We start from the raw sequence: 27,381 nt of genomic DNA, 5'->3' as shown, positions 1-27,381 counted from the left end.
CTACATCTTAGGCAAAATGTTAATTTGGCCCCTTGCCACTTTTTAAAGCATGCAAAAACCCAATGACCACTGTACAGTTTACGGAAAACCTCCCAGACCTACCGACCTTAGCTTACATTCCGTTAGATTAAACATAGCTAGATAGATTAACAAACGGTCTATAAAATACCCTTCAATTAACCTTAGACAAGGTGGCTCCGCCCGCACAGTGGTACAGTGATCAAACTCGTACCTTAAAACAAACAGCGCAGAAACTAGAGCAAAAATGGCGGACGACCCAAGTGTCCCAAGATTCCAGCTTCTTTAACCAGTAATGTTTTTATGGACTATTTTAATAATAAAATAGAAAGCATTAAACAACAAATCCAACACTCCTTATTAAATCAAACATTTGACCTTAAATCAAAATTGCCTGGTATAGCTGCTTTAGAACATAACTTGGTTGTAGAATAAAGGCTGGAAGCCTTCTACCCACTTCCACAGCCAGAACTAAAAAAAGATTTCCTCAGCAAATTGCACAGCCTGTACACTTGACCCAATTCCCTCTAAAATACTATACGAAATACTCCCAATTTTAATCAGACCTCTTTTAACAATAGTAAATTCATCCCTTAGTTTAGGGCATGTACCCAGAACCCTTAAAGTAGCAGTCATGAAACCTTTAATTAAGAAACCAAATCTCCTAGTCCATCCATGAATAAGAAATTCCTATCTGGATTCAGACCCCATCATAGCACAGAGACAGCCCTAGTGAAGATTACAAAGATCTCTTTCTTGCCTCTGATCAAGGCTACGTATTCTTTATTAGCCCTACTAGACCGCAGTGCAGCCTTTGATACAATAGGTCACACTATTCTACTAGAAAGATTAGAGAAAATGGTTGGAATCACAGGAACAGCCCTACCATGGTTTAAATCATATCTAACTGAACACTATCAGTTTATAAAGATAAAAGATTTATCATCAAATTACACAAGTAAGATATGGAGTTCCACAATACTCTATTTTAGGACTGCTATTATTTACATTATACATGTTACCACTAGGCAGTTATAATTTCCCTTGCCATTGCCAATGACACACAGCTCTATATATCAGCCCAACATGTTGATAAATTTAGATTAAAGAAAATGGAGGACTGTGTAAAGGATATAAAACTCTGGATGTCACATAACTTCTTTCTTCTTAACAGTAACAAAACAAAACTTTTCCTTTTAGGTCCAAAAGACACTAGAAATAAACTTTTTATTTAGACTTAATGTTAGATCAGCTGATTTTTCCATTATCCCTGGTCCAGCAACTAAAAATCTTTTGACTGAATAAAGATTTGAATAAAGTAAACCATCACTTACCTGACTGGTGTGACTGGGTAAGGTCTTGGTGTAGCACCTTCTCAATGTTTCCGGAGAGCACAACAGATTCCAGGCAGCAGAGGTGAAGCCTTTCTCTGTGATAGAGGACCGGACATCATACCCAATTTCATCACTTTAACTGGTGGTACTATTTCCACATATTTCTCAGACTAGAAGAAACTGCATTTGCAAACACTAGTAAATTAAACTTCACAGAAATTAATCGGGCTGTCTTACTAATGAGCTAAAAAACACAGTCACTTAAAATCCAAGCACATTTGAGTTTGAGAACCTTGAGTTTGGAAAGCTCAGTCAACTTAGTTTGATATTGGATCATTAGATATTCACTTTGCCCCTCCTCTCACTCACAAACAAATCCCTTAAAACCTCAAACATGACTTAAAAAAAACGATGGAGAACAGAGAAACTACACTCATTATATTTCCTCAACATTTCCAGTCTTTCCATTTGGACAAGGATATTTAATCAGAATAGCCAGAATTCCTGCAACAGGTGCTGTTGATGGTAAAAGACAAAATGTGCGGAAATCAAAAACTCTCAGAGATAAAGAGCTGCTGGTGTTACTTAAAGACAAACAAACCTACTGAAGAACAGAGAAGAAATTAAAATCAATGACAAACCTTAACTTCTTCAACAAACAGATTTTTTTTTAGCACTTTAGAGGTTCTAAACATGCTTGTAGCGCATTTTCATAATGAATAAATCACTACTGTGACACTGCCTATTTTAACCATTTTTTATGTAATATTGTTCCAGTAAAACATCCATAAAGCATATAAATCCAAAATCAGCTGTAGTGTAGAGAGACATCTGAAATATACTACTACCCTTAGAATAGCCAGATCACAATTTACAAAACAAGTACTTAAGAGAACCTGCAGATTTCTTGTGGACTGCTCACTAGTGCTTGAAGGTAGGTAAAATTTTGTCTGTACTCACCCTCTTATTAACGGTACTTACTTGAAGTCCATAGAACCAATCCAAAACATAGGAGTTGGAAAGCTCTCACAAAGTGGTTTGTATTTCAGACATCCTTCTTTCTGAAAACAGTTTATAATCCTGGGTGTTTCCTTGTGAAAGGAAAGTCTGAACCATGGAAATCCCTGGTTTGAGTTGCTGAGAGTCAATTCAGGAGTGATACATTTGTCTTCTGTGTGTAAAGTCTATCCCAATGTCCATAAGAAGAGCAAGTTAGTTGTAAGGACTGCAAATAGAGAAACAAACAGAAAACAAGACAAAAGTGAAGCTTTCTGCAAAAGCACAACAGAACAAAACCTCATGAAGCCACATCTAAACCACCTTGCTGCTTCATAGTTCCCTCCCTTTTGGCTTGTAACCTGGCCTACTTCCAATATACTGCCACATAGTGGATGGAGTAGGAATTACCATGAAAAAAAAAACAGTCACAACACTGGAGTCACACGAGTGTCAGCTATGGTTTCAAGTAGGCCTAAGTTTTAGGATTTTTTTTATGCCAATATAGAAAAAAGACAATAGGCAAGTGGCTTAAAGTTCCAACCACAACAGGCCCAATGAGACCTAAAGAACCAGCACAACAGGCCCAATGATAATGATCATTACAAATCAATACACATAACCAATCATCAAAATGATTGCATTTTCAACTAAAAAAACATTCTGTTAATAGTCATATCTCATATGAAGACTTTTGTATCCTTTGAAAAGAACTAAATCTGGCATGTGTGACTGTCTCCTATAAATACTTATAAATAAATGAACACATTGTAAGGTGAATGCTGTGCCAAGGTCCTGCACAATTGTTTCTTATTTTAGTGACAAATAAATAGCAATTTAATACATTTATAACTATTTTACAAAGTTAGTGAGATAATGTTTACATCAATCCTGATGCTTTAAATCTCTCCCACATGGTGAGGTATACGGTTTATTTATTTAACAATGGTATCGGATCGGTACTGTGTATCGATCAATAAGTTTATGTATTGGTATCGATTATGTATGGTGTATCTGTAAATGTAACATATAGGAAACAACATATGACAGCATTATTGTAAGGCATTTCTGGCAACTTCACTGGTTAATAGAATATGCCTACATTGATAAATCCCCTTAAGTTGCACCCTGATTGGTGAATGTTTAGCATGTCAAATGTATGCTTGAATGTGATTGGCTAATACCAACCACAATAATTGACATATCAAGTCCTCTGGTCAGACTATTATAGAACAGGCTAAAGATGCAGCATGTAAAATTGTAGGTTGACTGGATGAATGGTTTCTAAGAGTTATGTACTATTGGCCTCGCTTTCTTGTGACAAATGTCCACCAAACTTGACATACCCCCTCAAAATAATGTGCTGAACATTTTGTTAAAATGGGCTTGTTCAAAGTCAAAGTGTTCAAAAGGTACAAGTTATTCCTTATAATTATTATTAATTATAAATATTGAAGGTATTTTGCTACCAGATGTGTGAGGATTGGCAAAAAAATTCTTAAAGTAGAAAGGATCAAGAAATTACCCCCCCCCCCAAAAAAAAAAAAAAAAAGTGTGTGTAGGACACAGATGCTACAGACCAGATGCTATTGAATAAAAACTCTTAATGCTTTGTTGTAACGCCACCATCAGGCCAGTGAATGTCATTTTTCTTGAAGCTGCTGTAACTTTGTTGTGTCCATATGCAATGTGTTTAATGCATATATTAAACAAATTCGTTGTTACGGATTTAGGACACTGGGGGGCACTAGTGGACTGTTTGAGGTAAGAGAAAGAAAAGAGGAAAGGAGGGGAAGAATAAACAAAATAGTAAGCTCTCTGTTCCATAATCGTGTGTGGTTAATGTCTGACTCTGAACGACAAGTCAACACAACAAGCGCCTGTCTAGTAAACAGGAGATCCTGGCTTGGAATCCCAGCGGTGCCTTTTCCTTGGGTAATCTTTAATCAGTAACTGCTACAATGAGTAAATCAACTCTTTTTTTATTGGCGTCCGACTATGACTAACAGTATGCAGAGCTTTGGTGTGTGCTTAGACTTGCAGATAATCATCAGACCACTGGGATTTACATATGCATAGTAAATTTATTATTTGCCTCAAATATTAGCAGCACTACTGTTATTTTATAGGAAGGTTGGCCAAGGAACCAGTTTCTTCGCCTGGGCTCTATGGCGCAATGGATAGCGCATTGGCCTTCTAGATAAATAGCTGGAGCAATTCAAAGGTTGTGGGTTTGAGTCCCACCAGAGTCGAGAGTGTTTCCTCTTCTTTATAGCTCTGTCTACTACCTTTTTGTACTTTTATTTGCAAGATTTTCTCTAGTCTTTTTACCTAATTAATAGCAATTTCAAACTTTCAGAAATATTCTGTTTGATGTTGGGGTATTGGAACATATTTGTGCTGCAGAAGATTCTGCATGTATTTGTGAAAAGTGAGATGAAGCAGTTTGAAATGTAGGATTTTAGCCTTTTCTGAATCAGAATGATGTTTGCTGATCCATTAAAAGATGTTTAAACAGAACCTGAAGGGTAAACAAAAGATGCTAAGTTTTGTGTGTACATTCTGCGTGACAAGGTCTAGTACTCTGTACATGTATATGATAGGTTTAAGCAATTGAGACAAGCTTTCAGAGTTGATGTTATTTGTTTCTGGAAAATGCAGAGGTTCCTAATCAGGGAAGTTGTTTTTGCTGTCTGTGTGAAGTTTGTATGCAAGAGAATGTTTTTGAGTTTGCCTGAAGCTATATTGTGTTGATATAGAAAACCAGTCGGGTAGGGCGCCGTGGCTTAGTTGGTTATAGCGCCTGTCTAGTAAACAGGAGATCCTGGGTTCGAATCCCAGCGGTGCCTTTTCCTTGGGTAATCTTTAATCAGTAACTGCTACAATGAGTAAATCAAACCTTTTTTTATTGGCGTCAGACTATGACTAACAGTATGCAGAGCTTTGGTGTGTGCTTAGACTTGCAGATAATCATCAGACCACTGGGATTTACATATGCGTAGTAAATTCATTATTTGCCTCAAATATTAGCAGCACTACTGTTATTTTATAGGAAGGTTGGCCAAGGAACCAGTTTCTTCACCTGGGCTCTGTGGCGCAATGGATAGCGCATTGGACTTCTAGATAAATAGCTGGAGCAATTCAAAGGTTGTGGGTTCGAGTCCCACCAGAGTCGAGAGTGTTTCCTCTTCTTTATAGCTCTGTCTACTACCTTTTTGTACTTTTATTTGCAAGATTTTCTCTAGTCTTTTTACCTAATTAATAGCAATTTCAAACTTTCAGAAATATTCTGTTTGATGTTGGGGTATTGGAACATATTTGTGCTGCAGAAGATTCTGCATGTATTTGTGAAAAGTGAGATGAAGCAGTTTGAAATGTAGGATTTTAGCCTTTTCTGAATCAGAATAATGTTTGCTGATCCATTAAAAGATGTTTAAACGGAACCTGAAGGGTAAACAAAAGATGCTAAGTTTTGTGTGTACATTCTGTGTGACAAGGTCTAGTACTCTGTACATGTATATGATAGGTTTAAGCAATTGAGACAAGCTTTCAGAGTTGATGTTATTTGTTTCTGGAAAATGCAGAGGTTCCTAATCAGGGAAGTTGTTTTTGCTGTCTGTGTGAAGTTTGTATGCAAGAGAATGTTTTTGAGTTTGCCTGAAGCTATATTGTGTTGATATAGAAAACCAGTCGGGTAGGGCGCCATGGCTTAGTTGGTTATAGCGCCTGTCTAGTAAACAGGAGATCCTGGGTTCGAATCCCAGCGGTGCCTTTTCCTTGGGTAATCTTTAATCAGTAACTGCTACAATGAGTAAATCAAACCTTTTTTTATTGGCGTCAGACTATGACTAACAGTATGCAGAGCTTTGGTGTGTGCTTAGACTTGCAGATAATCATCAGACCACTGGGATTTACATATGCGTAGTAAATTCATTATTTGCCTCAAATATTAGCAGCACTACTGTTATTTTATAGGAAGGTTGGCCAAGGAACCAGTTTCTTCACCTGGGCTCTGTGGCGCAATGGATAGCGCATTGGACTTCTAGATAAATAGCTGGAGCAATTCAAAGGTTGTGGGTTCGAGTCCCACCAGAGTCGAGAGTGTTTCCTCTTCTTTATAGCTCTGTCTACTACCTTTTTGTACTTTTATTTGCAAGATTTTCTCTAGTCTTTTTACCTAATTAATAGCAATTTCAAACTTTCAGAAATATTCTGTTTGATGTTGGGGTATTGGAACATATTTGTGCTGCAGAAGATTCTGCATGTATTTGTGAAAAGTGAGATGAAGCAGTTTGAAATGTAGGATTTTAGCCTTTTCTGAATCAGAATAATGTTTGCTGATCCATTAAAAGATGTTTAAACGGAACCTGAAGGGTAAACAAAAGATGCTAAGTTTTGTGTGTACATTCTGTGTGACAAGGTCTAGTACTCTGTACATGTATATGATAGGTTTAAGCAATTGAGACAAGCTTTCAGAGTTGATGTTATTTGTTTCTGGAAAATGCAGAGGTTCCTAATCAGGGAAGTTGTTTTTGCTGTCTGTGTGAAGTTTGTATGCAAGAGAATGTTTTTGAGTTTGCCTGAAGCTATATTGTGTTGATATAGAAAACCAGTCAGGTAGGGTGCCGTGGCTTAGTTGGTTATAGCGCCTGTCTAGTAAACAGGAAATCCTGGGTTCGCATCCCAGCTGTGCCTTTTCCTTGGGTAATCTTTAATCAGTAACTGCTACAATGAGTAAATCAACCCTTTTTTTATTGGCGTCAGACTATGACTAACAGTATGCAGAGCTTTGGTGTGTGCTTAGACTTGCAGATTATCATCAGACCACTGGGATTTACATATGCATAGTAAATTTATTATTTGCCTCAAATATTAGCAGCACTACTGTTATTTTATAGGAAGGTTGGCCAAGGAACCAGTTTCTTCGCCTGGGCTCTATGGCGCAATGGATAGCGCATTGGCCTTCTAGATAAATAGCTGGAGCAATTCAAAGGTTGTGGGTTTGAGTCCCACCAGAGTCGAGAGTGTTTCCTCTTCTTTATAGCTCTGTCTACTACCTTTTTGTACTTTTATTTGCAAGATTTTCTCTAGTCTTTTTACCTAATTAATAGCAATTTCAAACTTTCAGAAATATTCTGTTTGATGTTGGGGTATTGGAACATATTTGTGCTGCAGAAGATTCTGCATGTATTTGTGAAAAGTGAGATGAAGCAGTTTGAAATGTAGGATTTTAGCCTTTTCTGAATCAGAATAATGTTTGCTGATCCATTAAAAGATGTTTAAACGGAACCTGAAGGGTAAACAAAAGATGCTAAGTTTTGTGTGTACATTCTGTGTGACAAGGTCTAGTACTCTGTACATGTATATGATAGGTTTAAGCAATTGAGACAAGCTTTCAGAGTTGATGTTATTTGTTTCTGGAAAATGCAGAGGTTCCTAATCAGGGAAGTTGTTTTTGCTGTCTGTGTGAAATTTGTATGCAAGAGAATGTTTGTGAGTTTGCCTGAAGCTTTATTGTGTTGATATTAGAAACCAGTCAGGTAGGGCGCCGTGGCTTAGTTGGTTATAGCGCCTGTCTAGTAAACAGGAGATCCTGGGTTCGAATCCCAGCGGTGCCTTTTCCTTGGGTAATCTTTAATCAGTAACTGCTACAATGAGTGAATCAACCCTTTTTTTATTGGCGTCAGACTATGACTAACAGTATGTAGAGCTTTGGTGTGTGCTTAGACTTGCAGATAATCATCAGACCACTGGGATTTACATATGCATAGTAAATTCATTATTTGCCTCAAATATTAGCAGCACTACTGTTATTTTATAGGAAGGTTGGCCAAGGAACCAGTTTCTTCACCTGGGCTCTGTGTAGCAGTGGATAGCGCATTGGACTTCTAGATGAATAGCTGGAGCAGTTCAATGGTTGTGGGATCGAGTCCCACCAGAGTCAAGAGTGTTTCCTCTTCTTTATAGCTCTGCCTACTACCTTTTTGTACTTTTTTTGCAAGATTTTGTCTAGTCTTTTTACCTAATTAATAGCAATTTCAAACTTTCAGAAATATTCTGTTTGATGTTGGGGTATTGGAACATATTTGTGCTGCAGAAGATTCTGCATGTATTTGTGAAAAGTGAGATGAAGCAATTTGAAATGTTGGATTTTAGCCTTTTCTGAATCAGAATGATGTTTACTGATCCATTAAAAGATGTTTAAACAGAACCTGAAGGGTAAACAAAAGATGCTAAGTTTTGTGTGTACATTCTGCGTGACAAGGTCTAGTACTCTGTACATGTATATGATAGGTTTAAGCAATTGAGACAAGCTTTCAGAGTTGATGTTATTAGAGAGATATAGGGGGCACTTTTCATCAAACTAATTTTGACAGGTCGCCTCGACCAATCAGATCGTGCCACGTCATCAAACCACGTCCCCCTATACGTCCCTCCCTCGACCAATCAAAAGCGTGCATTTTCACCGGAGGTCCCGCCTTCTGGATATCCTGCCTTCCGGAAGTCCCGCCTAATGTTTTGCCGTCCAATCGGGTAGCTGGGGCACTTTTCATCAAACGTATTTGACAGGTCCCTTCCGACAACCGTTATCAATTCTCACATACCAATGCTGTGCCCATGTGTATGTGTGTGCGTAATCATTGTATGTAATGGGAAGCCTAGCCGGGGTCAAAAGTTCCTAGTCCCCAGACCTTCAGTCAGACCCTGATTCATCAAACTTATCTGACAGGTCCCTTTCGACAACTGTTACTCATTTCCACTCCCCAAAACTGTGCCACGTGAGAGAGAGATAGAGAGATAGAGAAAGAGTTGATCAGAGATCTTTAGACTTTTATTTACCATTCAATCACATATTACACGCAATGATTCGGTAACATCATTTAAAAAAGGCGCCCAATCAGGTGGCCGAGATACATACGATCGAGCAAATCAGAGTATGCAACGTCATAAGTCTCCACCTATTCATTCATTAGGCCCTGTAGGCCGAAGGATTTAAAGGGTCAGTGTTTGTGCGGCGGTTAGGGTTAGAAGATAGCCGTAATAATCATGGCTTCTGTCACAGATGCACCCAAAAAAATACGACCGACCCTAGCAAGAACACAAATGCGCTTGAAAGACACAGACACGATTCATGCGTGGCGTTTGTCTAAAGGCGGTTATTTCGGGTTCTATTTTGATCAAGAAAATGACAGAGTTGTGTTGTACAGCGGGGCGACGTCAAGAGTGGAAGACACAGCTACCCATTTCACCTTGCATCGCTATGACTGGGGTAATTTCAAGAAGCGCACTGCTGAATTGAACAATTTTATGAAAAACAGACCTAAGGGTACTAGTCCTGTATTTACAATACTCATAACACCCTGGAAACCATCAGGCCAAGCATCGTCATACACTTTTGGCTTACAAGCCTTCGGCGATGAGGACGGATCCAACGCCATATGTCTGTCTACCTTGCACAACCGCAAGCGCTCAGCGAGCGGCGTTTTGCTTGAAAAAAAAGATTACCACGTGACGGTACAGTGGGATGACTGGAAAGAGATATATGAAGATTTTGTCGGAAACGTCGAACGATTGTTTGATGAGCTGGAACGAATCAAAGGTATGGAGAGATTAAAAATGAGACTGAATGATCATTTTGATTCCGACATCAGCTATCCGTTTGTAAAGGTTCACGATCTGGAAATCAATCGTGTGTTTGTGAAAGAGGTTGGGGGCGGAAAGTCAGATCCTTATACCGGTCATCAAGGAGTCACAAAGATTTTATTTTTTCCTACACGCAGTGACGACGGGGTCTCATCGGCAATGGCTCAAGAACTCTTAAACTTGTATTCCTACGTTCCTAACACGGAAAACATTTCCTCTGATTTACCTCAGACTGAAGCGATGGTGGAAATCGACGGTTGTGTAAGTTCGGCTGTGCTTTCCATCATCCGTGCTGTGACGGGTGATCTGATGGACAAAATCATTGAAAGTGATATGCGTGAAAACTGCAATGGATGCGCCATCGACCACCCCAGCCAATTACAGCACACCTGCTTGTTTGAGCCTGAAGATCTGTACCTACACTTTAACGCTAAAAGGCTGTTGACAAAACTTTTTAGGCCTTGGTTAAAATACACCTTAGCCAGGGCTCTAAAGTTGTGCAGAATCTCGAACGTGCCGACTTTGGAAAAACTCCAAACCGTTGCTGAAACGGTCGTGTGCGAATTACGAGATGAACGTGACTTCAAGACATCTCTGCAAGAGATCAAGGACAAAACTGCAACTGTTTACAACGATGGAGTGAAAGAAGATATTATCGACTATTGGAACTTTCATTGCTCTCTGGACCCCCTTGAACCGTCTCTGACATGGGTATCATCGTCTCTTCCGCCAAATCCTTCTCCAAGAAATGCCCGAGGACCCGGGGTAAATCTCTGCTCCGCAAAATGATTGAACTGAGAGTCCATGATGAAACGTGTCTGAGACAAATTTCCGCAGATGACGCTTTATCAAAATTAGACAGAAAAATGGAAGTTGTGCGATCTTCATCCTCGAATTGGAACATTTTAATTTCTGTTGCGGCAAATAGTTCATACCCCTTACACGAATATATGCATCACGTTTTGTCTCATATGTTTGAAATATCGACCGAATATAACTCCGGTCACTTACTATGTATCTTTACCTATGTAACCGACGTGTGTGTTTTGAAAATGATAAACAAGGAAAATGTGGATGTTGAAAAAACAATTGACTCTTTGTTGTCTTTTTTAACGGAACATAATGTAAATATCTTTCATATTGCGAGACTTTTGTAAGAATAAATGTTGATTACACAATCGTTTTTTGACCATTATTGCAGAGACACGGCGATATGTCCGAGAGGTTGTTGAAGAATATATATTATAATCCCTCAAATCCAGGGTCTTATGGAGGGGTTGAGAGTTTAAAAAGAGCCGTCGTTGAGAAACTAGGTAAAAGGGCAAACGACAACGATGTTAAAAAATGGTTAGCGGCTCAGGATGCGTATACTCTTCACAAACCAATTTGTGTGAAATTTAGTGGGTATGACGAATGTGTCGGATAGTAACGACGGTATGAAATTTATGTTGACGTGTATCGATATTTTATCTAAATATGCTTGGGTACGCGTATTACGAAACAAGACCGGAGCTGAGGTGAGCAAAGCTTTTGATTCCATTCTAAAGGAAGGGCGAGTTCCAAGAAAACTACAAACCGATCAAGGAAAGGAATTTTTTAACAAAAACTTTCGAGGCTTAATGAAAAAGCACAACATTACTCACTTTGCTACGGGTACAGGACTGAAAGCTTCCATCTGCGGTAGCGGTTTAACAAGACGCTCAGGAATAAAATGTGGAAATATTTTACGGCCTTTAATACGAGAAAATACTCTGATGTTGTTCAGGATTTGGTTGACGCCTACAACCACAACTACCACAGCAGTATAAAAATGAAACCCGCAGAGGTCAATGAAACAAACTCTTTCAAAGTATTTAAAACCTTGTACGGGTTGTTTCCTTCAAGAACAAAGAAACTACTGTTTAAGTTTAAGGTTGGTGACGTTGTTAGGATTTCACGCTTAAAAAGTCAGTTTGAAAAAGGTTACGAGCAAAACTACACGGATGAATATTTCACAATTTCCGAACAGATACCGAGAGAGCCTCCGGTATACAAACTGCAAGACGCCGATGGTGAGAAGATAGAGGGTACGTTTTATGAACAAGAACTGCAAAAGATTATAGTAGGAAAAGATAAATCATTTAAAATAGAAAAAATATTGGATGAAAAGGTACAAAATGGTAAAAAGAGGTGTTTAGTGAAATGGGTAGGGTGGCCCGATAAATTTAACTCTTGGATTCCGTCCAAGGACATTGTCAAAGTTTAAATCGTTGAGACGATATCCGAATGAAAATCATAATCGGTGCACCATGGAAGAGAGTGGGTTCTTTGTGACTCTACCGAGCAACTCATCCCTCGACGTTTATCCTAACAATAAGATTTCGAATTACACTACTAAATTTGCTAAACCCATCGAGTTGGTTGGCGATTGGGAGGTGGCACTTACAGAAGTGCAATATCCCCATACATGGTACTCTTTGAGAAATTGGGAAAGTCTATTTTTTGTACGTTATGACAACGGCGTTACCATAGATTATCATACCTGTCAAATGAGCCAGGGGTATTACCGTGACCTGGAAGAATTGGTTAACGAAATGAACAGGGTTTTAAAACTTTTAGGCCTTGAGGTAAGAATTAAATACAACCCCCAGACCAACAAAATCCGTTTGGACACAAAGAAGCCCTATTCCCTAAGTACATACGGAAAACTGGCGCATGTGCTGGGTCTGGAAGAAAAAAAAGAACTCACGCGTGAAAACCCAGAGGCTCCCTATCCTTCCGACATTTACGGGGGATTTTACACAATGTTTGTGTATACAGATATTATTCATTATCAAAGAGTAGGGGATAGTTTTGTACCTTTGTTGAGGTGCGTACATATAAGCGGTAAAAACAACGAAATTGTCACATTAACCTACAACAAGCCACACTACGTACGTGTGAGTAAGAATCTGATAAGCGATATAATCATCGAAGTCAAAACTGACCAAGATCTGCATGTTCCTTTTCTCTACGGGAAATTTGTGGCTAAACTTCACTTTAGACCCGCAAAACATTCTTTTCGTGATTAAACGATGATTCGCCCAAGGTATGCGGACCCTTAGGTCTACGTGGACTACTATCAGCAGCAAGCCGGGCATGGTCTCCCTGGCTATCACGGAAGTCCGACCATGTATGGGTCGGGGTTAGGTGGAATCTTTAAAGCGCTTTTTAGGATGGCCGTTCCTATTATAAAAAGGGGATTCACTATCGCAAAACCTCATTTAAAATCCGCAGCAAAAGGTATCGTAAGCGATGTGGTGAGTAACATCGTCACAAACGGAACTGAAAAACAGGAGGGATCAGGACTCGCTACGATAACCTACAAAAACGCTAGGTGGCCTCCTGGAAGGAGGTACGTCATTCCGAATAAAAAACGCAAGATCACGCAAGGTAAAGTCAGAGTAAAAAAGACCAAACGAAGAGGAAACAAGCGTTCTACCTCATCATCATCATCATCATCATCATCTGTCAAACAGAGAAAGGTGAACATTTTTTAAAGCCATGGCTTTCCTGCACAGTCTATCGTCAGAATGCACCAAGTCGGAATTAGATATTTTTACGCTACCGTACACCCAAACGAGCATTGAAAAGTATGTTTACATCGAAATACCGCCGCTTTCAGCCGTAACGGATAATGGACCCCTGGAGTTTTTCGTGGCGGGCAATGGTGAAGACTATCTAGACTTGAACAACACTTTTTTACATCTCCGGTGTAAAATCACAAACACAGACGGCACCAACATAGCTAACGATGCTAAGGTCGGAGTTGTGAACTATCCCATTGCGTCTCTCTTTTCTCAAGTAGACGTTATGCTGGGAGATCGTCTCATAAGTCAGTCGAGTAATACAGAGCCCCTACAGAGCAATTATGGAATTGATTTTAAATTTTAGCAAATCTGCTTTGGAAACGCAATATTCCGCGGGGCTATTTTACAAAGACACCGCCGGACATATGGATGTGACGGACCCACAAGGCCGTAACAACGGATTCAGAAACAGAGACCTTTTTAGTTCCGAAAGCAAAACCTTTGACTTGATCGGTCATATTCACTCCGATATATTTTTTCAGGATAAACTGTTACTGAACGGTGTTGATTTAAAAATTAAAATGGTTCGAAGTAAAGATGAATTTTGTCTCATGAAAGAAGGAGTCAGGAATTACAATCTTAAATTACTTTCGGCATCTCTGTTTGTGAAAAAAGTAACAGTGTCTCCGGCTGTAAAGTTGGGACACGCTCAGGCGTTGCTCAACTCCACAGCCAAATACCCGATCGAAAGAGTAAGCATGAAGACCTTCAGTCTACCGGCAGGGAGTCGTATATGCACCCAAGAGAATCTATTCCTGGGACCTCTCCCTAAAACCGTCATTTTCGGAATGGTTGACAATGACGCTTTCAGCGGAGTGACAGATAAGAACCCCTTCCATTTTAAACATTACGATACAGAGTTTGTCGCTCTTTACGTTGATGGAACACAGTATCCGGCAAAACCATTTTAGCCTAATTTTGAATCAGGAAATGTCGTTCGTGAATTTCATTCGTTAATTTTAGCGTCCGGAAAACATCTTAAGGATCAAGGATTGTCGATAAACAGACAAGATTATGCGCAAGGCTACACCCTGATCGCGTTCAATCTGAGCCCCGATGATGACTGCGGACAACATCTATCGTTAATAAAGTCTGGAAATATGAGACTGGAGCTAAGATTTCGAAACCCTCTTCCGAAAACCGTAAACCTAATCGTTTACGCCAGTTTTGATTCGATTCTGGAAATCAATAATCGGCGAAACATTCTCATCGATTATCAGTAAACATGGATACCGGAGAACTTTTGGATGTGATGAGAAGTTGCCCCGCTGTAAAAAAGATATTCAGAGGCGTCTTTGCCTGCGATGAATTACCCGAGAACGCCGTGACACATTTTCCTGCGCTTTTCATCGTAAACACTCACCCGAGTTACATGCCAGGGGAACACTGGCTGGCTTTAAGCCTAAATGACGAAACCTCAGGAGAATTTTTTGACTCGTACGGAAACCCACCGACTTATGAACTCTTTCCTAAATCTATTTATTCATTTTTAAAGAAGAACTGCTTGAAAATAAGTCACAACTCAAAGCAAGTTCAAAGGTTTGAATCGGTTTGTTGCGGACAACACTGCATATTCTTTTTATGTCACAGAGCTAAAGGATATTCGTTTAATCATATTATGTCTATGTATACCGGTGATTTGAAAAGAAACGATAACACAGTTGTATCTTTCGTCAAACAAATGTATCCTAGAGTAAATAAAACTTGTGTCATGAAATGTGTTCAATGCGTTGACTGCGGTGAAAAATTTAGAATGTAATGCATAGTGAAATAACAACGCAGGATACGAGAAAAAAAATGTATGCACCGTTTATTCAAATAAAGAACAACTTACAAGATTATACAACTTTACATCGTCTCATCATTTATTTATATCAACACGACAATACACATCATTAAAAATTTAACCAGCTTGACGAAGTAAAACTGGGGGATTTAAAAACAGGTTCAAGGGTACTGTGACTAGATGAGTCAGAATGGCTTCTTTTATGATCCGAGCTGTTTGAAACTACCTGAGAATACAATGACTTGTTTTTCTTTACGCCGGATATTTTACGCCGAACACCCGCGTTAGAAATGGTTGATAAGGGAATGTTTAAGTCGGCTACGGTTTGTAGCATTTCGGACCATCCTAGGGGTCTCCGGTCATCGGATACTTTTAGAGGCGCCGTGAGATTTTTAACCAAGTCCAACATGTGTGATCCTTTGATCGCTTTCCCTTTGAAAATAAACTCTCCATCGTCGTTCCATGAAGCAACGCCACTAGACTTTGATATTTTCTCCATGATGTAGGAAGCATTTTTTCTGGTTCTGGACGGAACATTATCAATGACCTCTTTTAAAATTTCATCTTCGGTCAAACTACCGTCCTCTTCCGAACCGGTAACCGTTTTATTTTGAGATTCAAGGGAAAGCGAAAGCGTTAGTTGAGCAGTTTCTTCATCCCCTCTTTTGACTAGGTTTAGAAATCTTTGCAAGGTTACGGCGTAAAGTTTTGCCTTTTCATAAGGATTCAAGTCGGTCCTAGCCAGAATATGACGCATCTCTTCATCTATATCGTTTTCTACAGTCTTTCTAACATTTTCTTGACCGCTCAAGTTTTTAAGTTTTTCGAGTTGGTGGTGAGGTACCAAATACATTTTTTCGGCAGTTTCCATGTTATTTCTGACGCGATGCTATTAAACTACTGATGAAGGGTACTGCAACGCTTAACAAAGGTAAAAGAAACCCCCCGGTTTGTTTAATAGACTTTCTTTTAGCTTCCACAGACGTTCGTTTATCAGCAAAAAGTTTAATTGATTTTTTCCGTTTTTTCAATTGCCGATACTGATGAGTCGTTAAAGGAATGCGTCCTCTCAGTAGATTTAGAGCTATTTCGTAAATGGCGAGTATGAGATCCTCAGGGGCGTTACATAATATAAGCTTCCTTTCTCGAGGAGTAGCTTGATATAGAGCCCTTAACACGTGTAAATTTCTCTTGAGTCGATCGGATGTCATTTCAGTTTTTGTTTTGTTTTTTTCTGTACATACACTACCGGATTCTCCCAGGAAAACAGTCCTGACCTGAGACGAAGTTCTTCTGGCGTCGACGCTTTCAAGTCTACAAATAAATATCCGTAAGGCCTAGAGGTAGCGTCCTGGAAGCTTTCTAAAAAGTACTTGCTGTTACCCGGATACATTTGACGCGCCAGCACGCTAATCTGTAACTTGTCTCTAGGATTTTTAAAAAGAACCATGTAGTTGGTGTTTAAGTTGATGGTTCTGCTGCTTCTCCCTTGAAAAAACAGATTTTGAACCAGATAGATAACGCTCAGATTTCTATGATGAGTATATTTTGTAAAGGCTTTTTCTACTTCCTCATTCTTGCTAGCCGTTTCCATTAAATCGTCAATCACCAATAAATTAGTTTTGTGGGGAGGAAATAGTTCATCATCACACAAAGAGTCAGGTATACCTTCAACAAATCGAACGTTTATATTTTTCATCAGATCATCGTACATAGGCTGAAAACAGGTATAACACCAAACAATCTGATCTGGAATTTTTGACATGACATTCTTACAATTTTCAAGCAACATTTTGATAAAAAAGGATTTCCCGCTATTGCTGGGACCGCAAACTATGCAAGAAAAAGGGAGCTGAAGCCTAGCATCAAACCATTTTTTACCGTCCATTTTTTTTATTCTTTTTATTTTTTTTATTTATTTATTTATTTTTTTTTGACGAATGAAAACTCGATTAATACCCGTAAGGTAAGGTTGTAAAGTCCGGTAATAGAACGCGTTTATCGTACACGACTCTGAACCTTTTCATCTGAGCTTTGTTTTTCAAGTGAAAGCCTCTTTTATCTCTGACAATTTGATTGTGGGAGGTCATTATTTCGCCGTTATGATAGGGGGTTTTCACACTTTTGTCAACCAGTTCTGTCAAGGATTCCAAATTTACAACTTTAGTATTAGCATAGTTTAATGTAATGCCTTTGACTTTCATCGTAGTCTTACCCTTGAAAGTTCTGTAACCGTAGGTTTTTGGTCCGCCACTTACAAATTCTACAATATGATCACCCGGGTCCAGTTCACTCGTGAGACAACCCAAGTAATCCCCCAGAGGCGGCATCCAGTCACCCGGTTTACTTTTGAAGATGACGCTGTCGGTATCTGTGTACAAACACCTCTGTTGCAGACGATCAATAACGCTGTACAGTTCGAGTCTAGCATAGGCTGTAGTGAAAATACCTATAAAGACGTTAGCTTTACCCGGTTTAAGAAACCTATCGTCCGCGTACCTCCACTGCACCATAGCTACACTCAGGACAGTAGTACCTTAAATTACATGGTGGGCAACTTCTACCTTCTTTAGATTTATGTTTTGCATAGCAATATGCCGATCTACAAATCCTTAGGCAATCTTTACATTGTACAGATTCTTTAGGATGACAGGGGCATTCACTGTCAAGACACACATTGCAATGGAAATCACATTTATGATGTTTCATATCGTTAAATCCTGCATAGCAGTAAGGGCATACGTAGGACGTGCCTAATAGAGCTTTGAGGTTTTTCACACCGTAATAATGATTTTCGTGCAGGAACAAGAACAAGGTTTTGTCATGCGGCATCTTACTGTTTTGAAAATAAGAGTACCCATTTTTGTTTCCGTCACAGGACATCACTACAATTTTACAGTTCAGCGACTGTTCAAAATGTGCTACATCAGCCAGACTGACCGCATCATTTACAGATAATCCCGCATTGCGTTGTAATTGTGTCGCTAGTTGTTTGATTTGAAAATCATTTTTGTCAGGGTTCAATAATCGGGAAACGCATAAGGCAAAACACAGGTTATCTTTGTTTTGAAAAACATACAGGTGTTTCATCTTTTTCTGAACAATGTCCGAGTTGAACAAGTGTGATAGCTTATTACGTCCTCCACCACGGGGTGCGTGTACGATTCGAATTACCAGTTGCAAAGTTTCGTCAGAAAGTATTTAAAATTTACTCTGAACAGCGTTTTCAATCATCTTTAGAATTGATTCTAAATCTACAACCCCGTTTCTTACCTGAACTGGGGATGAAACATTCAGAGTATTACCTTGAATTTCGACGTGAACAACGTCACGCGGGCCCACTTCCTCATTAGCGACAGTGAGTATTTGATTTATGAGTTCTAGTACATAATTGTAAAACTCTGCAAAACTGTCAACATTTCCTAACGATGCAAAGTTTACCCGCCTTCTAATTTCTGTGGTATTGAATCTTTCAAGACGATTGATTACGATATTCGGATCTATACCATATCCCATTTGATCATCGTCACTGTCGGACGAAAGGTTAATAGAATCTTCCAAAGGGATATGATTTGGGTTATGTGTTGTGTTACTTGTTTCATTATCGTGAACAGAACTGATTGATGAAATGTGTGATGCCTGACTTAAATTTTCCAGATTATCGTTTAATCTCGATAGACTGTCAATCAGATCGGAGAAAAAATCTCGAGGAGTTGGGTTATACACTTTGCTATTGTCGGGAGATGATACAGAATCAATATGAGAATTGTGATCGCTGGGGTGTGCCAAAGATTCATTGAGTTGATTCACTGCTTCTAACAGGAAGGGGTTTATCGCGGTAATTGGATCTTGTTCGTTTAGTGCATTTTGCAATCTTGACAGACTTTGGTTTAGTTCATTAAAGACGTCGTGTTGAATATCTGGTGGGTTTTCTGAGTTAATGACTGAGTGTGACAACTGTGTAACTGGGTTATGTTCCTGAGATAAAGATAAACTTTGATTAAGATTATTCACAGCTTCTAAGAGGAAAGGGTTCAGAGCCGCGCACGTATCGTGTTCATTTAGAGTATCTTGCAATCTTGACAGACATTGGTTTAGATCGGTCAAAAAATCCTGAGGTGTTTCATTCGCTACATTAATGTCGGGAGATGATACAGAGACTATATTGGGATTGTGTTCACAGGTTTGAGCCAATCTTTGATTAAGCTCATTTATAGCATCTCTTAAGAATGGGGTGATGTTAGACTTCTTAGCATCAATGTTTAGAGGATCACTGTTGGGGCGTTTCTGAGACATGACTAAACAGAGTATTACAATGAGTAATAAGAAGATCCACACGGTTTTTAAAAGTGGAATAAGCGGTTGCAATATCGTTACTTGATCCGTGCGTAGTTATAAACTTCAGTCGTCGATGAGATATTTCCACCGCTCTTGACAGATATCGGAAGTCATAGAGATGATCCAATGCTTCGTCCTGATATAAATCGTCGCCGGAATCTGAAACAATCAAATAAAAATAAAGAAAGAAATAAAATAAATTAATAAAAAAAAATAATTATATATATTATATATATATATTAAATTACTCAAAATCTACACACCAAATGGATGGGTGTTGGAGAAGCGGTCTGCAGATCCTTCATCTATTTGAGGTCCTATTAAAGGTATTAAATATGTAATTAAGTAAAGAAATATAAATCATTTTCTGACAAAATAACGTGTTTAACATCACTTACTCGGAGAAGTTGGTTGATAGAGATGATTGGATTGGTTGTCGAAATCTAAAAGCAAGGGATCGTATAAATAAGTATAATGCGTATTTAATTAATGTATTTACTTTAAATGAAATATAATTAACTGACCGGATGGTGTGTTAGATCTCCGATCGCTATTTTCCTCTAGAAAATCTCTCTCTTCAGATTTGTAACCTAAACAATTAATACAATAAGTAAATGCATTCATTCTAAAAACTATCGGTTTCATAGGATGAAAAAATAAAATAAAATTCAATTGACTTACTCGGTGGATTGTATTGTTGAACAAAGATAACATCATCAAATTGTTCATATGAATCCTGGTCTATAAATAAAATATACAATTTTATATCACAAGGTTATATTGCACAGAATACTAATCATCATCATTTTAGCTAAAAAGTTACTTACTTGATGCGTTGGACAATGTTCCGGAAGCTGATTAAAATCAAAGAAAAATAAATAAATAATTTAAAAAAGAGATTACAAACTACATGTATCTTAATTTGTGTTTAAAATTACTTCATAATTCTCATTTGTAGATCACCAGGAAGCATGCGATACATGTAACTTTAAAATATTACTTACATTACTTACGATCAAAAGTGTATTAAACCTTAAGAAGATACATAAAAACATGCGTTGACTTAATTTCGAGCGCTATACTTTACCTATTTTCTAATAAATGCATTGTATGTAGTAAAAGACAAAGTTTTCTTACCTTGAGAGTGTTCCATTTTGCTGGGGATTTCTTCAAAAAAAAAAGAGACGCTTTCAAAATGAACTTCCAATTCGATCAAGCTGTTGCTTAAATGCAGTTTTGAAACAAGGGGGGTGGGATAGTGGTCGTAAAAGGTCATGCCCCCAATTTCCTGGGGGTCCATCAGGCAAGGAATCGGAGCCGCATAGTTTTTGTCTTCAAGTGTTTTTAAGGAATGAAATATGCAATTTTATATGTATATATGTGACCGTGTAAAGAATTATTATTACAAAAATAAATTCCAAAAAGAAATAATGATAAAAAAAATAAAAAATAAATAAATAAATAAAAAAAAAAGAAAAGATTCTGAAGTCGCTCTTGTTTTCTATGTTTTTACCATATTGAATGTGCCGTCAATTTTTGCAATATATTCGAGAATCATCTTTTGAAAATCTTTCCATTTAAAGACCATCTGAAAGTCTCTCTCATTAGATTCTTCCTCAAATGCGCAACATCTGATCATGTAAATTACGGTGAGACATACTTCAAACTTTTCTTCACTCCTTTTCGGACAAAGACTGAATGTTCGCAGCGACTTGCAAGGTTTCCACGTTAGATTAAAAATCTCGTCGTATTCTTCTTTACAATCCGAATATCTAAATTTAATATAAGTATACATACAACCAAAATGTCTTTTGAAAGTATGCCATTCATCGCGTTGCAAGGAAAAAAGTTCAGAGGCATCCGCAAAACTTGATGTCGGCCCGCTGTACAAAATCATCGCATCATTTTCTTCATGATAATAGAACCCGAAATAATAGCCGTTAGACAAACGCCACGCATAAATCGTGTCTGTGTCTTTCAAACGCAATCGCCTTTTAGCCAGAGTCAGTTTCATCTTTTTGGGAGTATCTGTGACAGAAGCCATGATTATTACGGCTATCTTCTAACCCTAACCGCCGCACAAACACTGACCCTTTAAATCCTTTGGCCTACAGGGCCTATTGAATGAATAGGTGGAGACTTATGACGTTGCATACTCTGATTTGCTCGATCGTATGTATCTCGGCCACCTGATTGGGCGCCTTTTTTAAATGATGTTACCGAATCATTGCGTGTAATACGTGATTGAATCGTAAATAAAAGTCTAAAGATCTCTGATCAATTCTTTCTCTATCTCTCTATCTCTCTCTCACGTGGCACAGTTTTGGGGAGTGGAAATGAGTAACAGTTGTCGAAAGGGACCTGTCAGATAAGTTTGATGAATCAGGGTCTGACTGAAGGTCTGGGGACTAGGAACTTTTGACCCCGGCTAGGCTCACCATTACATACAATGATTACGCACACACATACACATGGGCACAGCATTGGTATGTGAGAATTGATAACGGTTGTCGGAAGGGACCTGTCAAATATGTTTGATGAAAAGTGCCCCAGCTACCCGATTGGACGGCAAAACATTAGGCGGGACTTCCGGAAGGCGGGATATCCAGAAGGCGGGACTTCCGGTGAAAATGCAGGCTTTTGATTGGTTGAGGGAGGGACGTACAGGGGGCGTGGTTTGATGACGTGGCACGATCTGATTGGTCGAGACGACATGTCAAAATTAGTTTGATGAAAAGTGCCCCCTATATCTCTCTCTGTTATTTGTTTCTGGAAAATGCAGAGGTTCCTAATCAGGGAAGTTGTTTTTGCTGTCTGTGTGAAGTTTGTATGCAAGAGAATGTTTTTGAGTTTGCCTGAAGCTATATTGTGTTGATATAGAAAACCAGTCAGGTAGGGTGCCGTGGCTTAGTTGGTTATAGCGCCTGTCTAGTAAACAGGAGCTCCTTGGTTCGAATCCCAGCGATGCCTTTTCCTTGGGTAATCTTTAATCAGTAACTGCTACAATGAGTAAATCAACCCTTTTTTTATTGGCGTCAGACTATGACTAACAGTATGCAGAGCTTTGGTGTGTGCTTAGACTTGCAGATAATCATCAGACCACTGGGATTTACATATGCATAGTAAATTTATTATTTGCCTCAAATATTAGCAGCACTACTGTTATTTTATAGGAAGGTTGGCCAAGGAACCAGTTTCTTCACCTGGGCTCTGTGGCGCAATGGATAGCGCATTGGACCTCTAGATAAATAGCTGGAGCAATTCAAAGGTTGTGGGTTTGAGTCCCACCAGAGTCGAGAGTGTTTCCTCTTCTTTATAGCTCTGTCTACTACCTTTTTGTACTTTTATTTGCAAGATTTTCTCTAGTCTTTTTACCTAATTAATAGCAATTTCAAACTTTAAGAAATATTCTGTTTGATGTTGGGGTATTGGAACATATTTGTGCTGCAGAAGATTCTGCATGTATTTGTGAAAAGTGAGATGAAGCAGTTTGAAATGTAGGATTTTAGCCTTTTCTGAATCAGAATGATGTTTGCTGATCCATTAAAAGATGTTTAAACGGAACCTGAAGGGTAAACAAAAGATGCTAAGTTTTGTGTGTACATTCTGCGTGACAAGGTCTAGTACTCTGTACATGTATATGATAGGTTTAAGCAATTGAGACAAGCTTTCAGAGTTGATGTTATTTGTTTCTGGAAAATGCAGAGGTTCCTAATCAGGGAAGTTGTTTTTGCTGTCTGTGTGAAGTTTGTATGCAAGAGAATGTTTTTGAGTTTGCCTGAAGCTATATTGTGTTGATATAGAAAACCAGTCAGGTAGGGTGCCGTGGCTTAGTTGGTTATAGCGCCTGTCTAGTAAACAGGAGATCCTGGGTTCGAATCCCAGCGGTGCCTCGTCCTTGGGTAATCTTTAATCAGTAACTGCTACAATGAGTAAATCAACCCTTTTTTTATTGGCGTCAGACTATGACTAACAGTATGCAGAGCTTTGGTGTGTGCTTAGACTTGCAGATAATCATCAGACCACTGGGATTTACATATGCATAGTAAATTCATTGTTTGCCTCAAATATTAGCAGCACTACTGTTATTTTATAGGAAGGTTGGCCAAGGAACCGGTTTCTTCACCTGGAATCTGTGGTGCAATGGATAGCGCATAGGAATTCTAGATGAGTGGCTGGAGCAATTCAAAGGTTGTGGGTTTGAGTCCCACCAGAGTCAGGAGTGTTTCCTCTTCTTTATAGCCCTGTCTACTACCTTTTTGTAGTTTTATTTGCAAGATTTTCTCTAGTCTTTTTACCTAATTATTTGCAATTTCAAACTTTCAGAAATATTCTGTTTGATGTTGGGGTATTGGAACATATTTGTGCTGCAAAAGATTCTGCATGTATTTGTGAAAAAGTGAGATGAAGCAGTTTGAAATGTTGGATTTTAGCCTTTTCTGAATCAGAATGATGTTTGCTGATCCATTAAAAGATGTTTAAACGGAACCTGAAGGGTAAACAAAAGATGCTATGTTTTGTGTGTACATTCTGTGTGACAAGGTCTAGTACTCTGTACATGTATATGATAGGTTTAAGCAATTGCGACAAGCTTTCAGAGTTGATGTTATTTGTTTCTGGAAAATGCAGAGGTTCCTAATCAGGGAAGTTGTTTTTGCTGTCTGTGTGAAGTTTGTATGCAAGAGAATGTTTTTGAGTTTGCCTGAAGCTATATTGTATTGATATAGAAGACCAGTCAGGTAGGGCGCCGTGGCTTAGTTGGTTATAGCGCCTGTCTAGTAAACAGGAGATCCTGGGTTCGAATCCCAGTGGTGCCTTTTCCTTAGGTAATCCTTAATCAGTAACTGCTACAATGAGTAAATCATCTCCTTTTTTATTGGTGTCAGACTATAACTAACAGTATGCAGAGCTTTGTTGTGTGCTTAGACTTGCAGATAATCATCAGACCACTGGGATTTACATATGCATAGTAAATTTATTATTTGCCTCAAATATTAGCAGCACTACTGTTATTTTATAGGAAGGTTGGCCAAGGAACCAGTTTCTTCACCTGGGCTCTGTGGTGCAATGGATAGCGCATTGGACTTCTAGATGAATAGCTGGAGCAATTCAAAGGTTGTGGGTTTGAGTCCCACCAGAGTCAGGAGTGTTTCCTCTTCTTTATAGCCCTGTCTACTACCCTTTTGTACTTTTATTTGCAAGATTTTGTCTAGTCTTTTTACCTAATTAATAGCAATTTCAAACTTTCAGAAATATTCTGTTTGATGTTGGGGTATTGGAACATATTTGTGCTGTAGAAGATTCTGCATGTATTTGTGAAAAGTGAGATGAAGCAGTTTGAAATGTTGGATTTTAGCCTTTTCTGAATCAGAATAATGTTTGCTGATCCATTAAAAGATGTTTAAACGGAACCTGAAGGGTAAACAAAAGATGCAAAGTTTTGTGTGAACATTCTGTGTGACAAGGTCTAGTACTTGTATATGATAGGTTTAAGCAATTGAGACAAGCTTTCAGAGTTGATGTTATTTGTTTCTGGAAAATGCAGAGGTTCCTAATCAGGGAAGTTGTTTTTGCTGTCTGTGTGAAGTTTGTATGGAAGAGAATGTTTTTGAGTTTGCCTGAAGCTATATTGTATTGATATAGAAGACCAGTCAGGTACGGCGCCGCGGCTTAGTTGGTTATAGCGCCTGTCTAGTAAACAGGAGGTTCTGCGTTTGAATCCCAGCAGTGCATTTTCCTTGGGTAATCTTTAATCAGTAACTGCTACAATGAGTAAATCAACCCTTTTTTATTGGCGTCAGACTATGACTAACAGTATGCAGAGCTTTGGTGTGTGCTTAGTCTTGCAGATAATCATAGACGTTCAAAAATCAATTTTAACAACCCAATCAGAATCAACAGCGCTTCGTGATGTCCGAGTACTAGCAACTCCTGCGTTAAGTTTGGGCTGTTAAACGTACGGTCTCTAACACGTAAAGCCGTCATTGTCAATGAAATTCTAACTGTAAACCTCTTCAGTTCACTGTGTCTCTGTGAACCGTGGGTTAAACCTACTTTAACTACTGCAGTTATCCACTCAGGTGTGGTCGTGGTGGCGGCGTTGCCACAATCTATGATTCAGTTCTAGGCATAATCCTAAACTCAGGTTATGAAGCTAAATCGTTTGAAGTGCTTATTCTAAAAGTGGCAGGCTTTTCTCCGGCTTCTAAAAAGTAGCTCTCTTTCCTGCTTATTACAGTCTATCGTCCTCCTGGACCTTATACAGATCTTGTTAGTGAAATTGCTGACTTCTTTTCAGAAGTAGCTGTCTCTACTGTGTCATGAAAAATATTGTAATCATGCTGATTCATAATGTATCCATTTAATCTTGTATCCCCTTAATATTTCGTATTCGTAAATCATGTTCTGTTCTATATAATCTACTGCACAGTTGTACAGTACATTCTGATACTATGTCTGGCGCCAGCCGAGGCCAGATAAGAAATATATGGGTAAGCATTAGCTGAAACAGAGCAGTTAATCATGTTGTCCCCTTACTCACCCTCACACTCAGGGGCACAGTGTCTTAAATCTATCAACAATAGGCAGAAAAGTGTGCCAGAGGTCACACACCACTAGTGTTAATTACATACACTCCTTCTTAGGAGGTGCCAGGTGTCGTAAGTCATGACTTCAGAATGCGTATGCAACATGTGAGGGTGGGTGGGGGATATTCCTATAAGTATGTATGTTGAATACCATTGAGGCAGTCTGTATCGTGGTCACGAGCTGCGTGCAGATTCATTAAACTTGCTACTCAATGCATATTCCCTTGTCTGCTTCATCACTCTCTGACAGATTTCCACCACAACTGATAAGGCTTTTATTGTTTGAGATTTCAGTATTCACTTTGAAAAGAGTCCTTAGGACCCCCTTAGAATTAGGTTTAAATCAATCTTAGATGCTTTGGGATTCATTCAAAATGTTATAGGTCCAACTCCTAGATATAGGTCCAACCATACACTAGACCTAGTTCTGACCCTGCATATTGAAACAGAACATGTAGTAAGCATTTCTCAGCCTGACTCCATTTCTGACCATTACCTAATCATGTTTGTAGTCTTAAACCAGGATATCCACCTGATGCCTCGCTTTATGAGCAAACGTACCATAATAATGTCTACAGCTAGTGTATTCATTAATAACCTTCCAGATTTAACCATCTCCAGCCCATCTCATCATATAGAACTTGAGCATGAACCAGATGATCTGCTGTCTGTCTCCGCTCTAATCTTGACAATGTTGCGTCAATTAAGATCAAACAAATTAGGGAGAGAAAGCTAGCGCCTTGGTGTAATGACCATATGCGTACTCTCTACGGCTTGAATGGCATCATAGTCATGCGGAATACAAAAAAGCTTTAATTAAAGCCAAATCCTCATAAATCGCATCACTAATAGACAATAACAAAAATATCCCCAGATTCCTTTTTAATACTGTGAATAAACTCACCAGCAGTCACAGACAAACTAACTCAGCCATTCCTGCTGACATTAGCAGGATAAAATTGAAAACATTAAAAATTCATAGTCAGTCCCTGACCACTGCAGTGAATGTTGATGAATGGTGCACCAGCTTTAATGCACACTCTGAATACTCTGAATAGCCTATTAAAGTC

The 27,381-nt window shown here is 38.8% G+C and overlaps 7 non-coding genes across 7 annotated transcripts; all 7 read left to right on the top strand.

Moving 5' to 3' along the window:
- Positions 1 to 5,123: 5,123 nt before the first annotated feature.
- Positions 5,124 to 5,197, top strand: trnat-agu (transfer RNA threonine (anticodon AGU)). Its single transcript has one exon. It is a non-coding gene; the product is annotated as a tRNA-Thr (tRNA).
- A 236-nt stretch (positions 5,198 to 5,433) lies between these two features.
- On the top strand, positions 5,434 to 5,523 carry trnar-ucu (transfer RNA arginine (anticodon UCU)). Its single transcript is given in 2 exon segments — positions 5,434 to 5,470; positions 5,488 to 5,523. It is a non-coding gene; the product is annotated as a tRNA-Arg (tRNA).
- Positions 5,524 to 6,046: 523 nt separating this feature from the next.
- Positions 6,047 to 6,120, top strand: trnat-agu (transfer RNA threonine (anticodon AGU)). The gene has a single exon. It is a non-coding gene; the product is annotated as a tRNA-Thr (tRNA).
- Positions 6,121 to 6,356: 236 nt separating this feature from the next.
- trnar-ucu (transfer RNA arginine (anticodon UCU)) lies at positions 6,357 to 6,446 on the top strand. The gene is given in 2 exon segments: positions 6,357 to 6,393; positions 6,411 to 6,446. It is a non-coding gene; the product is annotated as a tRNA-Arg (tRNA).
- Positions 6,447 to 7,892: 1,446 nt separating this feature from the next.
- On the top strand, positions 7,893 to 7,966 carry trnat-agu (transfer RNA threonine (anticodon AGU)). Its single transcript has one exon. It is a non-coding gene; the product is annotated as a tRNA-Thr (tRNA).
- Positions 7,967 to 23,543: 15,577 nt separating this feature from the next.
- trnat-agu (transfer RNA threonine (anticodon AGU)) lies at positions 23,544 to 23,617 on the top strand. The gene has a single exon. It is a non-coding gene; the product is annotated as a tRNA-Thr (tRNA).
- Positions 23,618 to 24,467: 850 nt separating this feature from the next.
- On the top strand, positions 24,468 to 24,541 carry trnat-agu (transfer RNA threonine (anticodon AGU)). The gene has a single exon. It is a non-coding gene; the product is annotated as a tRNA-Thr (tRNA).
- Positions 24,542 to 27,381: the final 2,840 nt, after the last annotated feature.

The sequence above is a fragment of the Salminus brasiliensis genome, chromosome 4 (genome assembly GCF_030463535.1).
Source record: "Salminus brasiliensis chromosome 4, fSalBra1.hap2, whole genome shotgun sequence".
NCBI lineage: Eukaryota > Metazoa > Chordata > Actinopteri > Characiformes > Bryconidae > Salminus > Salminus brasiliensis.
This window is presented reverse-complemented; position numbering and strand designations above follow the sequence as displayed.